This window comes from Giraffa tippelskirchi, chromosome 6 (assembly GCF_054371585.1).
Source record: "Giraffa tippelskirchi isolate mGirTip1 chromosome 6, T2T-mGirTip1v1.2.pri, whole genome shotgun sequence".
NCBI classification, from domain to species: Eukaryota; Metazoa; Chordata; class Mammalia; order Artiodactyla; family Giraffidae; genus Giraffa; species Giraffa tippelskirchi.
This window is the reverse complement of record NC_137280.1, coordinates 12,494,428-12,513,168: the sequence shown is the minus strand read 5'-3', so window position 1 is coordinate 12,513,168 and position 18,741 is coordinate 12,494,428.

Sequence of the window (18,741 nt, the reverse complement as noted above, 5' to 3'; positions counted from 1 at the left end):
AAAAAAAAAGACTTGGCCAGGAGAAATAATTTAAAATGCACATTTGCTTTGGATGCACTGTTGTTCTGTTAAGGCTGTATATATTTGTTTATTTAAGGTGACTGAAAGTGCAAAGAGGAAATGGACAGCATGCAATTCATCTTAATGTACAAAACATTATATGCACTCAAATGTTATAATTTCTAATATTTTTAAAGTTTATATTCGAGTTGTACAAAGTTAAGCATTCATCAGATATTTCATTCTTTCATAATGTTATCATTTTCTTATATATTATTACAAAATTTTAAGTCTGTCTAATGGAGAGTTTTTTTAAAACTGTCTACCTCACTATAATACAAGTATTTACGACACGAAAGTTACCAGAGGTCAATTAATATTCAAAACATTTTTTACAGTACACTTTTCCTGGATGATACTCAATCTAATACTGTATTATTAAACTCATTTTTTTCCCTTAATAAATCTGCCTGGTTTATATGGATCTATTTAGAAAAATCACGTTCTCAAAGAATTACTGTCAATGGTATTTTGGTCCAGTATGGGACTGAACGTCTGAAAACGTGTTGATGATTTTGAAATCCATCATTCAGAGCATTGCAGTTTCTCCTTACAACTCTTCCATAACTCTCTTTAAGTGAAATTTTCATTCACTAGATTAAAGCCAAATCTTTGTCAACTGTTAGAACAGCATTTATGAGCTTGTAACTCATTCCAACATCTCAAAAGCCCAGATAGGAACTGGATTGTTTCTTAGTTTCTTTAATGTTGAAAAAAATTGTTAGCTAGGCCAGCCAAGATGTCCATAATTACCACTTATACTATGGCATAGGGGGAGCAGAAGATATGAAATGCTCCTTGCTATAAATTAGGGAGCCCATGTAAAAGTGTAACTCTGCATGCTCACTTTGTGTCAGGCATGATACTGTCCATGCATTTTCTCATTCAAACCCCTCAGAAACTCCATGAAGTTGGTGTTACTGTAACCCCCATTTTGCAGATGAGGAAACTGAGGTGTGGAGAGTTTAAGTAACCTGGCTGTGGTAGTTAGGATTTACACTTAATTCTTTCAGATTCTAGAACCTGAAGAATTAACCGCTATACACTTCTACCTTGAGATATCTATCTGCTCTCTAATTGGTCCTGAAATGGGGGAATTTGCTGTTAGCCACTATTGTTGGGAATGGCCAATTGGAGGAGGAGTTGCTGCTCCAGGGGCCACCAGCATTGTCTGAAGTTTTGGAATATGTGAATTATGACTGCTGGAATAAGGAACCTGAAAAATGGGTACGGATTGCAAAATCCTGGGAGTTCTCAGTTTAAGGCTCGCTTCTGCAAATGCATGGTTTAGGTCATTGCTGGGCTTCTGTAGTGTCTCTGCAATTTTCTGGAACTGCCTTGGGTGTGGTTTTTGTGAATTTTGGTTATCAAAATACTGATTAATTTACAGATAGGTTATGTTTCAATAGACTGGTTGTAAATGGACTGTTAAGAATTGAGAAACATTTTCCTTTGGAAGCAATGTTGTTTGAGTTGCCAGATCATCTTGCAAAAGCTTTATTTACCCTGATGGATATTCTGCCCCCACCTCCCTCCATGGAAGTTTTTAACAAAGCAATTTTGACCAATGAGTTTTGGGCACAATCACCTGAGAAAGCAAAAGAGAAGCTCCTTCTCTTTCCTAGGTGGAGTCTCTTTTTGAAATAGTTGAAAATTCTTTGTATTTTTCCACCATTTTTTCTGTACCCCTCACCCAAGTCCCTCAACCTCCCAACTGCCCCAGGACTCCCAGCCCTGCCCCAAAACATGCTCCCAATCCAGAGATTTCCTTTCTCTGCACAGATGTTTCCATCCCCAAAGTAATTTTCCTCTCTTCTATCAGAAAATTTATTTCTCAACTCAGATGTTAGAAGAAACAATCTGATTGAATTACATGAAGATGTTACTATCTCCAAGCTTCCTAAGCAGTTTAGGAAAAAAAATCTTGCTTACCTCAGATCTCTTGTGAGTGATGTGAAGTCAATATAGGAGGACTCAACACAATTTTGAGCTAGGCACTAAGGACAAAAGTATGAATGAAGACACTTAGCAATGTGAAATTTTTTGGTGTCCATTGTGGGACATTTTGTGCAATAAAGAGACTATTTACAGCTAACATTTAAAAATTAATATCCAGTGTATTAAAGCAAGCAGTTAATAACTTAGTTCTTTCTAAAGCTCATTAAGTTTAATGAATGTAGGCCCCATGAAGCTTTTTTTTTGGCCTTGTTTTGTTTATTGCTATATTCTTAGCATACTGAATAGTGCCCAACATATGGTATGCACTCAATAAATATGTTGAATGAATATTTACAAATCCAATTTTACTTATAAATCTAGTAGTTTTAACAAGCATTTTCAAGGGAGCCTTTGAGTTCTGTCTTTTCAACTCAAGTTGAGTGGACCAACTTCCCTTAATCAACCAATTCTGGTTACAAACCTAGTTAATAAACTTCTTTTAAATATTGTACATTGCTTTTGTCAATTTAATATATTCATTTTCCCCTCAAACTCGTCACATTTCCCTAACAGGAAAAAAAATCTTCCCACGTACTTAATACTGTGAAGATTCTTAAGTTCTACTAAGTATTTCAATATCGCTTACACCATTTGCTTTAACATTGGGTGGGAATCTAAAGTTAATTGCCCAGTTGACCATTTAAACTGACATCAGAAGGCTGTTAGATACCTTAATAAGCCACATTTTCTTCAAACGTGCAAACATTTAAAATATCAAATACATATAGGTTGTCTCAATGATTAAAAAACATTATTTTAGAACTTAATACAAAGTATTAATAATTTAGATTCGAATTAATCTTTGTATTCTATTCCAAAGTTTCTTTGGGTTAAAAACACTACCTACCACTGACAAAGTATAGTTTCACAAGCAAGTAAGGAGACCATGTCAACAGACTGTGTGGTTTCTAATCTACCAGAGGTTCAGTTGAGGAAGGAGATGGATTCTTCTGAGAGGCCAGCATGCCAACTCCTTCTTAATAGTCACCACACCACCAGGAACTCCAAAGCCACATCTTTTATGAGCTGGTCTCTCCTGGGTTCAAGAGAGGCTGTTAACTCATCTTTCCTTCTGATTTGAGTAAACTGAATTCCATGCTCCCCACTAAGATTGAGGCTTTTTTTCATTAATGAGCTGGATTTCACATTTATTTAATAACCTTAGGACATTTCCTTGTTTTCACCTTTGGCTTTAAAATTACTTTACTGCCACTCTGTTGAATTCTTCTGCCCTTCCATAATTTTTCCACCACCTCTTCCAACTTTATCATCAAACTCTGGTAATCAGAATTCTGTAGTCTTTTTCTGTATTTGTCTTGTCTGGAAAATCTACAACTCTTACAGTTATGAAAATGACATCTAACGGAAACTGCACATGCTCATTCCTTGCCTGGTTCTATGGGTCACCATACAAAATTGTAGGAATGAGAACACAGTCCCTGCGCTGGAGTTAACATGAATATTATTATTGTTATGGTTACTACTATCTCCTTGGTTAATTATTACAGAAACTCTAATTATGATTGCTCTGCTTTACAGATGAGAAAACTGAGGCTTAGAGAGGTTCAAGCAATTGCTGGGGAAAAGCCAAGGTTTAATCTGATAGACTCCAGAGCATATTTGCATCTGCTCAGTCTTTCGGCGGTTACTTATTAAGTTCCCATAGTTTGGAAGGCTCTGTTTGAGGCTCAGAGAAACTGTAAATAGAGCTAGAGGTAAAGGAAGTTCTGAAATTGCGCTGAACTTGCAAGACTTTGCAGACTCCTAAAGGCAGACTGCTCTCTACCTAAGTTCTGCTTTTAATGGCTTATTTCCTTTTCAACACACAAATTCTCTGAAAGCTTCATCCTCCTCCTCCAGAAACGTTGAAGAAGCAGGGAGAGTAGGATCAGGAGTTGAGAAATGAGGGAAAGGGCAATATTTGCAGCCATGGGTTCTCTGTACCATTCAGATGTTCAAAATTACAAAGGGTGTAACGCTAACCCTTCCAAGAAAGTCCAAACTTATTAGTAATAAAATGTGTTTGATTTAAAAAGAAAGAATTTAATAAATACTTATTATATATTAGTGTCATCTGTGACTAGAGGCAGAATTCACCAGATGTAACTGAGGATGATCACATGAGTGGAAATTAGAACCTCTTGAGGCAACTTTGTTTTTGAAAATTCCTCTTTCCAGTGATGCTTCCTCTACCTCTACTGGGAGTTCTTAAGCATGATAATTATTCAGTAGTAGGAATGTGAAAACTAGTTAATATGCTTTTTCTCCTCAAAACAGCTAGGGAATCAACAGTATGTGCACAGGGAATTTTAAAACAAGTTTAACAGGATTATTTACTTTTGGCCTGGGCAATGACCAATTGGGATATATCCCTGATGCAGAGATTCTGCAGTCCACACCTCCATGTTTGATCGCATTTGCAACAGAGGGAATCTTCTACCTCTATCCTGAAGACCTAATGGTTTACTTGGGATTGTCAACTGACTTACACCAGCCAATTCTTCTTCTTTTTTTTTTTTTTTAGTTTCTTGATTTGATTTCTACTTTGTTAGAATTCTTTTGTAATTGATAGGGAAATTACGTTCTCCAATTTGTCAGAAGGAAGGGACACTTGGATTGACAAATACCTTCCCTCTTTGTCTTTGAAACTAATGCGATCATTTACATGGAGGAATACTTACCTGCCTATGTTGAGGCAGTCTTAAAGTCTCAGAGTTTCTGTTTTAATCTTGAAACTTTCCTCTATCTCCAGTTTTATATCTAAAATCTTCAATAAGTTGAGCAAACCATGGAGATAATTAATTTCTGAGTTATATTTTTGTCCTTACTAGTGGTTAATGCTTGTTGGATACCAATAGCATTCATGACATGGTAGAAGATTAAAATGTATTCAAGGCCCTTGGTGGAGAGCTCAGTTCATAGTTTATTCTCATCAGAAAGAATTTTTAATGTGGCTTATTTTAAAATTGCTGTCCAGAACAAATGGACAAAATCTATCTTATAAGAATGTTTGGTTTAGGCTTAAACAATTTTGTATGTATTCATTCCAGATTTTAACTTTTACTAAAACCTGACTACTAAAGCTTCCTGGGAATGAGCTTCCAGTGAAAGAGAACCTCTGCCACTACAGTGAACAAATGGATTTTCCAAATAAACAGATAATTGTGTCACTAAAAAAACAATTTTCTGTTTTCTAACATTTGCTGATATTAATCGGAAAGTGACGTCTCAGCCAGCACATTGGTAGTTGTTGTTGCCTGGCTGGCAGTGAAAGTGTCCTGAGTTGAACAGTAGGACAGTAGACTGGTTGAAGAATACCATGCTCTGAACAACCATTGTGTCTTAGAACCCCTCCAAGTTACCCCAAATCTTTGAATTTGGGTTATTTGTCTAGAGGTGGAGTGAAGGTACAGGCAGATCTAGTTTCATATTAGTGTCTTCCAACCTCTTGGTGTGACCTAGGCTGCAGGTAGTCACCCTATAATCAGGTTTCCTGGGTCCTTGTAGGTCCACCCATATTCCTTAGCAGGGAAGTAGCCAGGAAAATTTGTATCTTCCCTAGGAAGTCAAGAGGGTGAGGGAGAGGTTATTAGGGCAGGAACTTTGCTCCTGCTGTTGGTATGTTGGTGGGTTTTGTGGTTAGAGGTGAGATTTGACTCTCTGCTATTTATATAATGCACTGACAATGGTGGTGGTAATGGTAGTTACAGTGTCAGTCAGTTTAACCATTAGAAATTAGAGATAGGGACTTCCCTGGTGGTCCAGTGATTAAGACACCACATTACCACTGCAGGTGCGTGAGTTCGATCCCTTGCCAGAGAACTAAGATCTGTGAATGCCATGCGTGGCCAAAACATAGGATAAAAAGAAATTAGAGATAAATATATGATAATAGAATCACTTAGGCCTATTCAGTTTTATTTAATAGAAACCCTTCAGTTAAGCATAACTTAAATAAGGAAAGTTAGTTCTCACATAAAAAAGGAAAAGTTTAATGATAGGCAGTCCTGGGTTTAATGAGGATTCCACAGTGTCTTCAGAGTCTGAGACTCCTGTCTGTTTGCTCCATCATTCTACTCACGTCTCATGTCTTTCATATCCAAGGTTACCTCATGACCCAAGATGGCAGCTGGAGTCCAGCAATCACATCCCACCTGGAAGTCAAAGGAAAAAAAAACAGCCAGAAGGGAAGAAAAAGGACTTTCCCCGCTGGTTCAGCTGCCTTTAAGCAGCCTGCCCAGAGGTCCCAAACAACATTTCTCTTTAATTTTCATTGACCAGAACATATCAACAGCTGGCTTTGAGGGAGACTAGGGAATGTAGTCTTACTCTATATAGCATATGGCTATCCTTTGGTTAGGCAACAAGTAGCCTTGTGATAGGAGGGTCTTCCTTGGTGGCTCAGATGATAAAGGATCTGCCTGCAATGCAGGAGACCTGAGTTTGATCTCTGGGTCCAAAGATCTTCTGGAGAACGGAATGATATTACAACCATAGATCCAACTCCATCACTTATGCCTCCTATTCCCTGGCGGTTTCCTAGCCCTGAGTACTCCTCACGTAGAGTAGAATTAAAACCACAATGGAAACCAAATGTTCCTAAAGTGATGGTTGAGAAGCGCAGGCTCTACAATAAAAGCCCAACTAGAGAACCAGACTGAGGCTGGGAAGACTAAAGCCCTTTACTCCCTTCCTCCAGAGTTGAAAATGCACACCAACCTAATTTAGCTATTTAACTACAGAAAAAATGATAGTTACACTGAAAGACAAGAACAAGCACTTATTAAGGAAAATGTTCACTGGTAAGGCAAACAGTTGACTTTGACAGATCAGATTAGGAATTCCTCCTCCTATGAGAAAGTGCTGATAAGGGAAACAGCATATGTGGAGGATCCTATCTCAACATTAACTCTCTTACTATAGGTGTTCATATTATGCTGAATGTGTATCGAGCCATACATACTTATAGACATATAAATAAGCCTGTTATTATATGCACACGGATATATTCTCTATCTTTATATATTCCATGTACCATATGTATTACCACGCATAATGTTATAACTCTGAGCTTTGCAATCAATGGGCCTGAAAGGATTACAGTTGTGCTGAGATACCGGATCTGGGGCGACCAATGTTTTAGCAGATCACCTCGACCCAAGAGCAGACTCTCCGTGTGTTCCACTGTGTTCTACAGACATTACCAGCTGCAGTGTACACTCTGACTCAAAAAATGCTGGCAGACACTGCTAAAAATTAGTTTATTTGAGACAATGTCATGGTATATATCATGAGAATATCACTTGTAAGTGTCATTTATCCATGCTGGGAAATAAGTAAAAACTCAAGTCAGTTGTAGATGCCAAGCCATACTTGATTGAAATGCAGTGCTAACCTGGGCTCTTGATCAGGGGTCAGTGGATAGAAGTAAGAACTAGTCAGGCTAACCATAATTAAGAACCAAAAGCTCCTTAGCCTCTGGACCAAAGAACTTTAATAAGATAAATGTAAAGACCAGGTAACTCCAAGAAATTATAATGTCACTGATAATTGTGAGACTGTCTATAATAAAAAATAAAACCAAAAGCAGTCTTCCACTACTTGGATGTTTCCAGTAGGGTTTCTGTGAAGTTCTGTGAATAATGCATTAGCATTCAAATGGCATCTTTTGCCCCACATCTCAAACATCTACTTTATTCATTATTTAACACTTTGGCCTTTAGAGACGGGCAAAATGATAAACTTTAATGATTGTTAACAGGTGAGTTTCATTCATGAACCAAGCCTTGAGGGCTCAAAAGCTTCATATGTTATTTTGCTCAAATGTAGACTAGAGAATAAATATTTCTCCCCAAAAATATGCTCAGCAAGATGTTCACAAGCCAGGTGGGTGTGGCTGTGGGGATGAAGAAGAGGGGCTCTCAGTGACCATGGCACCAAATGACATGGCATCTTTTGATAGTATGTATCATCTGCAAGTGTGGACCATAGGCAGAGCTATAACATAGAAATGTGCATACACCTATGTTTAACTCACTTCCAGGGTTTTTTCAAGTTTAACAAATGACCTAGTATGGAGAAAATACTCAGCAATTATTAATAATTATCATCATCATCATTATATTGCTTTTGGATATATTTTTGAAAGCTGTATTCATTTTTGACTGGTGATAGAAATGACAGTTCAAATGAGCTGCTCCTAAGGAACAATCATTTTATTCGTGAAAGAGTTGTGAGTACTTTTTTGGCCTCTATCATATGCCAGATGCATAGGAATGACTTAATAGGAAGATCTCTGTAAAAGAGAAGACTTGCTAAACTCACTGGAGCACAATGCAGTAAGCATCATTAGATAAGTCAATGCAGAGAATTCATCCTAGGGCCAAAAATATGTGTCAGTGAGGATCACGTTCATCTACTTAAATAGAAAGCCCCAAGTAACAGTGACTCAAACCAGATAGTTTGTCTCAATTTTGAAAAAAGAAATTGGAATTTGACATTCCAGAGTTTATATAATGATTTCTTAGTCATTAGGAAATTTTTTTCATCATTTAAATGTGGTTTCCGTCCTCAAGTTTGCCACATAGTTCAAGCTAGCTGCTAGAGTTCCAGTCATCACATCCATGTTCTAGTAAGCAAGAAAGGGAAACAAATGCAAAACAAAGGCACCCCAATTCTAACAGTGTCAACTGCCTTTACGGAGCCTTTCTGAAGTTTCACATAACACTTTTACTTACATCTCACTGACTAGAACTTAGCTGTGTGACCTTACCTGGCTACAAGGGATGATGAAAAATGTAGTCTTTTACCTGGGCACATAATTGCTGGGAATAAAACAGTTTCTGTAGTCATGGACAGAGGTAGCATGTGGATATTGGGAAGATACTGGTTTTTAAGAAGAGTATCAGTACAAATTCTCCCCAGGAGTATGGGACTTTTCAATGAAAATAGACAAAGAGTAGCCAGGAATGTAGGGTTAGCTTAAAAAAAAATTTTTTTTTTAATTGAAATATATAGTTGAACTACAGTGTTGTGTTACTGCTACAGAGAAGTGACTCAGTTACACAGACACACACACACACACATTCTTTTTCATGTTCTTTATCCTTATGGCTTATCATAGGATACTAAATAAAGTTCCCTGTGCTATAGAATAGGACCTTGTTGTTTATCCATTCTAGTATACCAGTTTTCATCTGCTAATCCAAACTCCCAATCCATCCATCTCCCACATCCTTCCTCCTTGGCAATCACAAATCTATTCTCTATGTTCCAGATTAAAAAAAAAAATTGCCTATTTTCTCAATTATGAAGATGATTTATTTTTAATATTGTTTTGTGTTATTGTACAATGTACTGTCAGATACTGCTTTCTTCAATTATCCAGAAAAAACTGTGACCCCATGAGGGGAGAAAGCTCGTGTTACACAAGTTAAGAGTGGAGTGCTCACTAACTTGCCCTAAAGACCAATAGCAGCTGGGCTTCCTCTCCTGTGAACAGCAGTGGAAGGGTTAACCAGCTAGGGCTTACCCAGGACTAGAAGATGAAAACCAGTAGGCTGGGATATTACTTTTATTGTGTTGACACAGATGCATTTTTGTAAGGATTTATAAGAAACTTTTAATTTTTCAAAATACTCTGCCTCTTGCTTTTCAAATTCCATTTTACTTATGTATGTGTCATCGACGCTGCAGCCTCACCGGGGGAGAACGACAACAAAAATACTTCTCTTTTCTTTGAGGTTTTACATTCGTGGGGAACATTTTTACTGAGTCAATAAATTGCTGCTTACCAGTGAGGGTTCCCCAAAGGAACTGATTTTCAGAAAATTTTCTGAAGTTTGGGCAAAGTACTAATCATTTCAGGAAGAGGGAAAAAACAAATTGAACCTGTTAACTTCCAAGAGAAGCAGGAGTTTTTGTGTGATAACATCACCACCACCAATAATGATTAAAAAAACAAACAAACAAACAAAAACAGCAACCATTTATTGACTGCATGCAGAAGCCAAGTTAAGTGTCTTCCTCGTATCCGCCCCTCCCCCCATTTCCTGCTCTCTGCTTCTACCATCCCCAATTTACAGATAAGCAAACCGAGGTTCAGAGAGGTTAAATTAAATGCCTGAGGAGACAGCGGGCGGGGGGTGGGGTGGGGTGGGGTGGGGTGGGTGGAGGGGAAGCAAAGCTGGGATCCACACCAGGCAATTTGATCCCACAGCCCACAGCAGTCTGAACCACTATGTAATATTGTCTCACAAACATCCCTAAAATCTGCTCCATCTCTTATCACCGACAAAGCCTTGGATTTGCTGGTGGAGAGAAAAATGCTTGAAATCTAACTGGGCTCCTCTAGTATCTGTTTTGACAGCCGAAATTAATTGTTCATTTTCTGAGCACTTTTTGGCAAGTCTTTCTAATGACCCGAACTGCCGTCTCCTTCCTCTGGGGCTTGGCAGGTCTCCCCGGTGCGGAGCTCGGGGGTGGGCCCGAACTCCAGCGGTCCAGCGCGCTGGCAGACGCCAGGATCTTCTGGGGAAGGACGGGGTTGTGCTCGGCTCTGTGGGGTTGCTGAGAAGGATGGTGGGCAATCGCTGCGTCTCTGATGAGACTGCAAGCCTCAGAAAGCTGATTAAACCAAATGCGATAATTGAGTTGAGCCTATGTCACATCTGTGCCGTTCCTCTTGCCAAAGTACAAAGAACCGTCTTTCTCACACCCCATCTCAGCGCCCTCCGGGGAACGGGAGAGGTCGGTCCTTCACCAGCACATTCCCTCGTTGTTGACCAGAAGAGGGAGCAGCTTCCGCTAGAAGGGGAGGCATAGACAGACACCCGTCGGAATGGCCACCCATCTCCCCAAAGGCTCGGACTTAAAAAAAAAAAAAATTGTGAAAAAATGCTCCCGAGGACAGAAAACTATCAGTACTTTCCGGTAGTTCTGAGCCCCTGGGTACCATTTAGGGCAACTTGATTCAGGAAGGTAAGAAGCTGTCCCTAAATGTGCATTAATTATTTGAGAAGACCCTCCACATCCTTGAAACTGTTATTGTCAAGACACCACGTGCTGGTGTCTGAAACAGAAGGAGTGAGTCTTATGTGCAAAGTACTTATAAGACAAAAATGTAAACGAGATTATGTGGATAAATGCCTTAATTTCCACCCCTCTGTAATTTCTCTGGGTTTCTTTCTTGCCAATAATATAGGATGCAAGTAAATGGGGGAGGTTAATGTTTGGCTTTGTATGAGAATGTTTTCACTGTGCCATCAGTCTCACAATGTTTTGTGTAGTTTTCTTCACAGTTATGGCAAGATTCCTGGTAAAGGTGAAGACTTCAGGCTGAGTTTTAAATTAGGAGGAGAAAAGTCAGTTGAAGAAGGGGAAGTGATTCCTACAGGTGAGGATAGGATGGAAGAAGAGATGTAAAAAAAGATCAGTCACCAGTGACTGCTTGACAGCAGATGGAAGAAAGAATTAGGATCAGGCAGACTTGTGGCAAACTGTTGGGGGAAGAGGAGAATGAATTTGAGGATGAAAACAGTGGGAATGACTGAGGCTTCATTGAAGAGTAAGGAGATGCTGACAACCTCAGATAATGGGGGAGGCATTTAAAGCAGTGGGTCCCGGAGGGGAAAAATTCAAGAAATAAAGCCAAAGATATTAGGGAGGTCAGATGTACTCATTAGCCGGGGAAGGTCCCAGTTTATACCTGCTGCCAGGGGAAACTTTTAATAGCTCCTTTGTTGACTGTCCTAGAGTCCCGGTTTGGTTGGTAAATGGCAAAGTCACGCTAGCCTTAGTTTATACAGGGTTTATGGTCAAGGAGTAAAGCACCTACTTAGTTATGCATATGGAGAAGGAGGAATATATTTTGGAGAGATTGTCACACATACACACACACACACATTCACACACACACACAAGAAAAACCCTACCAGGTAGCAGGAACAGTGGAAAGTTACCTAACTGTTGATTCCTTGTCACAAGGGGACATGGTGTGGGGACCATGAGGGAATGGTGAGTCTCTCCCTTTGATAGCAGGATCCCCAGGGACAACCGATATTTACTAAATAAAAGAATGTTGAACAAAAAATCCACACTTGTTAGATGAATGCAACTGTGCGCAAGTGGAGGGAGCAGAGCTCGGTGTGAAGAAGGGGCGAGACCAGAGCCTGAGAGCGACCATTTGGAAGCAGGGTTGAATTTCCAGGAAGAAGCATGAAGGGCTCTGTGGATTCTCGCTCCAAGTGGGTTGGCCTCAGTGGACAGACGAGAAACACTGAAGAGGCCATGTTTTGGGGCATGAAGGAGACGTACAGCAGGTGAAACTTCGGGGCTGGAGAGGTGGTGAAGACCTCATGTCTAGAGTGTGTCAGCAACTGCACCAGGCGTGATACAGCAGGGAGTGGTGCATGCAGGCGGCCCTCACCGTGATCCTGGTCTGGCACTTAAAGACAATGACAAACAGCAATAAATCAGAGGGATAATGTTAGAGGAGGGCAGTCAGGAAGGTAGGGAGAGAGTCCTGCAGGGGAGGGGCTGACGCTGTGGCCAACCTTGGAGAAGGAATAGGGCTTCTCCAGAGGCAGAGACGGAGAAGGGAGGATGAGAACATTGTGGAGGGATCAGTTTTGCAGAGAGCTGCAATGGGCATGCAGAGTGTCTCTAGGATTAGACAGCGGGTGGGGGCGTAGGATGAATGGTTTTGAATTCAAAGTCAGGGCACGTACATTTCATCCCATGGCTCACCATAAGTTGTTAAAGCAAGGGAGTATTTCACAAAGAAGTTCTGAGCGTTGGATGGAAGGAAAAATTGAAGGATGGAGAGACTGAAACGAGGGAGACAGGTGAGCTGAGAGAGAGATCTTGATATAGCGGAAGAAACAGGGAGGAGGGGATGGCGCTCAGGGACTCTTGCAGGGTCTACTCGAAAAGTTCCAACGGCAGTTTGGATGTGGAAGATGAGGGAGAGAGAGGACTCAAATATTTTGACTATGAGGAAATTTGGGGAGAGTGGTGAAAGGAGACAGCCCCAGAAACAGAACTTCAGAGATGTAAGAAACGAGTTTGGTGAAAGAAAGCAGAGACAGGTTGAGAGAGCTTAAGCCTGGAGGGGTTGAGATGGGGTGAGAGTGTGATGGGGGGAGGAGATGGAGAACAGGAAGGAGAAGGGTGGAGGCGGGCTCGCTGCCAAGGCCGCGAGAAAGTGGTTTTGTCTTGTTTTCTAAGATGGATGGGAAAGCCTGGGTATATTTGGTTTTGATGGGGTTATAGAAACAGAAGGAAAAAGCTGATGAAAAATGAGGGAGATTCTGTGGTCACTCGAGAAAGCAAACAGTTCTAGCAGCTGTTACAGTTCTGGTAAGAAGCTTAGTACTAGCAGGTATTCTAATTCTTGAAGATGATGCTGGCGAGTTAAAATCCAGGTGAAGACTGGGGAAGGAAGGCAGAAAAGAAATGTTGCTGAAGAGGCAGAGAGCAGCCAAGGACAAAAATGGAACTGATGTGTGTTTGATAGGCGTTGATATGTCAATAGAGAAGGAACGAGAAAGAGAGGGAGTGTGCGGAATCCTGTGGGTGCTGATGACAAAGGAAAAGATAAGAAAACCAGAAAGGAAGTTGAAGATGACAGTGGGTGTCGGTTGTTTTTGTCACCTGACATCCATACCTACTTCTTGAGGTGGGAATGCCCTGGGTTTGTTTTGGAGAAACCACCCTTAGTCAACGTTTAACTCACGTGATTAGAATTTAGTTGATTGCACTGAACCCCAGCATGGCAATGTGAGACTGAGTCTAGTCCTAACAGGGTATTCTACCCTCTGGGCACGGTGATTGGTACATGTGTATGACATGGCTAAGTCAGAGCAAGGGAGGCTCCATTCTGGGATTCATTATGGTGCTACTAGGGAAGAGGACACTTTGTTTTACCCTGGACTTGAAGTTTGAAGAATATAAATTGGAGTTGCTACAGATACATTGCAACTTTGAGGGGAGAACCCATCAGAGACTATGGACAGTATGGTGGAATGCACAGTTCACAGATGGAGAGAGAAACCAAGCCCCATGGTACCATCTGAGCCTCAACCTTGAAGAGAGCCCTAGCTCTGAATGCCCTTTGGATTGGGTTTTCTGACTTGCAATAGAGAGTTACAATGGATGAGAGGATATAGAGGGAATGTTACAGAAACACAAAAAGGTGACTGAAGAAGGAAGATAGTTGAATGTGGGAGTGGAAGAGAGGCACAAGCAAAGAGATTGTTGGAGTTTATCAGGTGGAAAGGGATTGAAAGGAGAGGATGGCCTGACCAGACATTTACCATGTGGAGGGCACCCTTGGAATATAGCATATTTCACTGATGGACATCAGCCTGGGAATAGAAGCTGCTCTGGGGATTCAAATATATTTCTTTCATGAACACAAAGAGAACAACCTGTAGTGATGATCATCACACTCCGGAATACTGATAGAAGCCCATTCTCTCATTCATTCATTTGCTCAGTAAAAATTTGTTAGCATCTGCGAAACACTATGTTGAGAATCAGAAGGTAGAAAAGGCATAGCCTTCTCCCTCGAAGTGCTTCCTTGAGACAGGGCAGCAGTCAGATGTCATAATAGTTCTGGGTGGTCTGCAGACTGGAGAAAAGTCCATGAGCTTGAGCTCAGAGGGAGCCAGAGGGAGGAATCTATGTGGCCATAAGTTCATGCAAGTTGTGCATCTATCAGATGTCTCAGATGACTGCTGGTTTTGGCATTGGCAGTCTAGGTGAACTTTGTTCTCTCTTGGAGTCCTGGTCCCACATTAGAAAAGAGGAATGTGGTTCTCTCTGTTTTCCTGTTCTGTTTCTCTTAATGAGAATGGACACTGACTTATTAACTGTGTTAACCTCTGGTTATTGTAGGATGCTGCTCGTTCAGGCAATCACATGTAGATTTTGAAAGTTCTCTTTACTTCCACCAACTGGTTGCATTAAGTCCAGTTCTTCTTTTTTAAAAATAACAATCCTGTTTTGTATATCTAGGTCCAATGGCGGGCTCACTCTATTTGCTTTTCAGAACAGTGTGTCTAAGCAGCTGCAACACATATTTGATGCAATGAAAAAGCAATTTTTGTCTTTAAAAGAAACACCAACATTTCTCCCTCTGTAAGCCTGTCCAGATGATGATAAGCCAGATAAGACCCTGAAACAAATTCCCTTTTACCATTTGCAATGAAAAAAACTCCTTTATTCCCAGCGAAGCCTCCCCTTTTCATTAATGGAAACACGGCTCTTATCTTGATGTATGTGTAGCTGGTGCTTCTTCAGTTCTGACAACAAGAAAAGTCAGCATCAGAAAATAATGGAGCCCTGAAAAATTGCTGTAGTGATACCACTGAAATTTCTCCTTCTTTCAAGCCAAATCCACCCACGTGTCATGTTTGAGAAATGAAAAGCATGAGAGACATCTGTTAAGTCGACAGTCTGCAAAAGGGTTTTTCTTTTAAATAGTCAGTGATTATTTAATCATTGGCCAGCCTTGAACACTCTTCTAGGTACGGTGACAGCTAATAGAAGGGAGAAGACATCCTCTTTTTCAGAAGCTTCTAACTTAAAATGGTCAAAAACGGTTAGGAAAATAACTGTAAAAAGCTGCAGCAGTTTCAGAACCCCTGGACTCAGATGTAGTGGCTGCAGCTTCCTGGGCCATGTGCCATTCTTACAGTGTGTGATAAGCAGAAAAAATGTACCATTCCCTCATTCTTCACATACTTTGAGGTGAGTGAAAAATAAAAATAAATTCTATCCTTGAGGGAAGCCTTGCTTACCCAAACTGTCCTGTGTGGCACTCAGGTGGTGCCGAGGTCTGGCTGGTGTTCAGTGATGAGCCCCCAGCGCTTACAGTGGAGCACAGATCTGTAGCTAGTTCGGAGCTCCATGTGTTGCCATAAAGCTCGGGTAGTTGATGTGTTCTTGCCATCTAGAATGATGAAAACCAAGGCCTATAAAATATATTTGCTCAAGTCCTTTTAACTGGATCTTCAGGCTAGACAACTTTGTCTTTAGTCAGCCTGGAGTGGGCCAGGGCCACAGAAAGGAGGAAGCAAGGATGAGCGACTCCATCATGAGATGGTATCCAGGGCATTTAGAGCTGTTACAGGCTTTGGGATTTTCTACTGACTCTGAGTGGGGGACGAGGGCTCCGGCATGGGCACCTCACTCTCTTGCAAGACCTTGACTAGCACCTGACCACCTCACGGTGCATGCATGCATGCTAAGTCGCTTCAGTCGTGTCCCACTCTTTGTGACTATAGCCTGTCAGGCTCCTCTGACCATGGGATTCTCCAGGCAAGAATACTGGAGTGGGTTGCCATACCCTCCTCCAGGGGAATCTTCCTGAACCAGGGATCAAACCCACATCTCTTACATCTCTTGCATTGGCAGGCGCGTTCTTTACCAGTAGCACCACCACCACTTTCAAGACCTTGACTGGGACCTGACCACCTCATGGTAGCCTTACCCAAAGTCTGAGACACCTTGACCAAATACCAACTGCTCTGCCCACTGATTGGTGGTTGGTGGAGTGCTCTCATTTGCTTTTGAAACTTCAAGATGTGACCTAAGTATTATAGACTGCATATTTCCATTTCTCTTTAATCCATATGTTGAAGACCTAATTCCTAATGTGATGGTATTCAGAGATGGGGCTTTTGGGAGGTTATTAGGTCATGAGAATGGAGCCTTCATGATGGGGTTAGTGCCCTTATAGGAAGAGAAATAAGAGAACTTCCTTTCTCTCCTGATCTCTCTCCCTACCTCCCTCACTGTCCCTTCTATTCCCTCCCTCCTCTCTCTCCCTCTTCCATGTGAGCATACAGCAAGAAGGCATCTATCTGCAAGCAAAGAAGTGGACTTTCACCAGAACTGGCCAGCATGTTACCTTGATCTTGGACTTTTCAACCTCTAGAATTGTCAGGAATAAACGTTCATTGCCTAAGCTGCCCAATCTATGGCATTTTTGTTATAGCAGCTCAAAGGAAGACATGTGAGTTGGTCTGCCTCTCTCTACTTCCCTGGGCAGTTCAATACTAACTTCCATAGCAGATAGTCTGCGTGCTCTCTATTTCTCAACTCCTTTCTTTATGCCAGGTTTCACCTCACCATCAGCCTAGCCAACTGGAATATTGAGTTCCAGCTGAACCAAAGCTCACCCAGAAAACCCTCGATGCCAGTGCAGGATGGCAGCATGAGTCCCATTGCCATCATTTGCTGAGAATAGATTTCTATGAAGGAAGTAGATAAACAGATGCTCAACTGAAGAACAAGGGCAGCAGCTACTGCAAAGAATAGATCCCCAACAATGTCAAGACAACTATCTACAACATTTTGCCCAAGGGTTCAAGGTGGCCATCAGCAAAATCCACTGTCTAGGAGCTCTTCAAGGGAATCTCCCAATCTAAGCAGTTTAGTGTCAAGTCCTGTCTGAAAGCTTTCTCTGTGAGAGTACAGGAAAAGGGATGGCTGACGTGGAATTCCTGGAGGATGAGCGCAGTAGGAACATGGTTGTCTTGATTTGTCTCAGAAAATCAAGAGAATCAGGATGTTGCGAGAAAGAACAAGGGTACTTCAACAAAGGAGTAGGATCTCAGTTCACCCAGCTTTCAACATGGGCCCATTTCCCCTCCAGAATTAACATTTTCTGTCTTGGCTTTTCTTGGTTATACTGCGGGAATTTGAGGGAAGGGAACCTGTCTCTTTCTTCTCTTTGGAAATTGAATTGAGGGGATCTCCATTAAAATTCAATAAAATACTTCTGTCTGGGGCTTTCTCCCACCCACGGGTCTACTATCAAGTGCCCACAGTTCAGAGGACCTGATCTAGCCCAGGTTATGGTCAAGAGAAAAAGAGAACCAAGATGACTGACTCTCAGCCAGTAGAAGTTTAGGGTTAATCTTGACTTTCCCTTTAATCCTGACTTTCCTCTTCATGTACTATCTCCACGTGGTTCCCTGGTTTCCTTGTGTCCCCTTCTCATTCTCTCCCACGCAGCCTCAGGACTGGGTGTTGATGTTATTTCCATGCTGAGTTCGCCTCTGAGTTCTGCTCCAAGTTCTGCTCTGAGCTCTCATTTTCCTCTGGAGGAGACTCATGCTGTCAAAGTGATCTCTCTACTTTACTTTTCCTTGGGACAGCCAGGATTGGGGGCGGGAGAGAAAACCACCTTGACCTCTCAGCCTCTAGAAAGGAGCCCCTCTTCACGTTCCCTTGCTCATTACATCCCTTGTTCATTGCATCTGCTTGTTGCATCCCTGATATAGGGCAGGGACTGCACTGACAGCTAAGAAGAAAGTAAAATATTCCCAGGAGGAGCTGGGTGTGTGGATCCCAAGACACCCCACTGTCACCTCTTTGTCACTTTCTCTTTTTATTTTAATCCTGGGGGCCTTTCTCTGCCTCCTGTTTTCCTGTTCTGCCACTCAGATTCTGTTGTGTGTGAAATTTGCTGCTTTTGGGAAAGGTGATGTTTTTCTACTGTGCAAAACCAAACAGAAAATGGAAAAAGAAAAGAATCTGAGCTAAATCATTTAGACTCACCTCTTGCTTTCATTCAGTAAACCTTCCTTAAGCATCTAGTATGTGCCAGGCAGCTTGCAGGGAGGCATACATACCACACCTCCTGCAGAGGGAGTTGAGCCAAGTGGGAGCTAA